General features: G+C 38.1%; 1 long non-coding RNA gene across 1 annotated transcript; it reads right to left on the bottom strand.

Annotated features, from left to right (window-relative positions):
• Positions 1 to 1,115: 1,115 nt before the first annotated feature.
• Positions 1,116 to 1,372, bottom strand: LOC121968361. The gene is made up of 3 exons (XR_006108095.1): positions 1,363 to 1,372; positions 1,226 to 1,281; positions 1,116 to 1,130 (listed from the first exon to the last, which is right to left on the bottom strand). It is a non-coding gene; the product is annotated as an uncharacterized LOC121968361 (long non-coding RNA).
• Between the last annotated feature and the right edge of the window lie 225 nt (positions 1,373 to 1,597).

Raw genomic sequence — 1,597 nt, 5'->3', positions numbered from 1 at the left:
AACTTTACATTAAGCTAACAGAAGTTTTATATTGATTCTAGCAATCTCTTGTCTAAATGAAATATTAATACATTGCATGTGATAGTAAGGATTGACAAAAAATGAAGATTGATTCAAGGCAACTATACATAGACTAAGAAATGAAGATTGACAAAATTACTTACAACTACGATAGAAGGGCTAGAATCTTCCCCAGGATGAGGATGTGTTACGTCAGCACTAAATATTATAGTTGGTCAGTTGCTAACAAGAGGAATGTGCCTTGATAATGCATCGAGAAGGATTGTGTCCCTTCCTCCAACCTATGAATCAAGTCTAAGTAACACAAAGCATAACAAGAAAAAATAGATCCACCTTCCACGTACTCACCTTTCCATTGATCTAGAGGCCAACATTGGCAAGGTACTGTTTACTCATCTTGAAAACATGCTTTATCAAGTAACATTGTGAAACTAAACCAAGGCCAGTCTCACATATAATAACTATGGCATATAATAATAAAGCGAACAAGGAAAGGGAAAAAATTAAAGCTAAAAGGTTCAACCAATTGATATTTGTCATCAAGTTGTGTCGAACAAGATCAAGTGCAAGAAAGACATCATACCATAAAGAGAACCATCATTATCAGGCAATATTACAATGAGCAAATCAAGCTCCTTTCCCTAAGGTTGGAGTATAGTCATTGCATCATGATAGCGTGCTGAAAGCGCTCTTTCAACATGATCAAGCCGAACAGTTAGAGGATGAAGCACAGGATCTAGAGAAAATTCCTATAAAATATGTAGATAAAAATAATGATCTATGTGGCTCTTCTTCACCATGTATCTATAAAATGTTTCTAATAATACAGCAACAGTACAGAGACAACGATGTTAATCATCTCTGCATGTTAAATACATTCTGAATTTAAAAAAGAAAACAACTAATGCAACGATTTCCCTTTGCACCTCAATAACACAAGTTGACTAGACAGAATATTAATAAAGATTTAGAGACCTACTAGAAAGATTCAAATTTTACCTATTGGCTGTGACCTTGATCTTATAAATGAATTCCTCATCCTCATCACCAGCTTCTGCCTCTTCTTCTTCTTCATGCTTCTCTTTTCGAATAACGGCTTTCTCCGTAGTCTTCGCAGAAAGGGAATAGATAAAATAAGTCGATTACAATAAAGTCAACGAATACTATGAAAGAGTAAGATAAAATCAAATCTATGATGACTCACAACATCATCGAGCTCGATGCCGAATTTGAAGCATAGTTCCTCGAACTCCTCCTGCGCTGAGATCATCAAAAACGAAAAATAAGCAGCAACATAGACGGCGAGAAAGAAGGAGACAGGGAGAATCAAATGGGAGTTACTATAAGTTTCACTGAGGGCAGCAAAAAGGTGGTCCCTCCCGACGCTCACCGTTGGCATCGGCTGTAGAACAACAATAAAACGGCTGGCTATGGGTTCCTCAAACTACCATGAAAAATCGAACGCTCTCGCCACCGCTCAGCTGCGGCGACGAATTCGCCGACGAGAGTTGGTAAATGAAGAGGAAACGAAGAGCGCTGGGTCAACCTGCTATGAAGAGGGAATGAAGGTGGGTGG

This window comes from Zingiber officinale, chromosome 3B (genome assembly GCF_018446385.1).
Source record: "Zingiber officinale cultivar Zhangliang chromosome 3B, Zo_v1.1, whole genome shotgun sequence".
Lineage (NCBI taxonomy): Eukaryota > Viridiplantae > Streptophyta > Magnoliopsida > Zingiberales > Zingiberaceae > Zingiber > Zingiber officinale.
The sequence above is the reverse complement of the archived record's forward strand: the minus strand, read 5'-3'. Positions and strand labels throughout refer to the sequence as shown.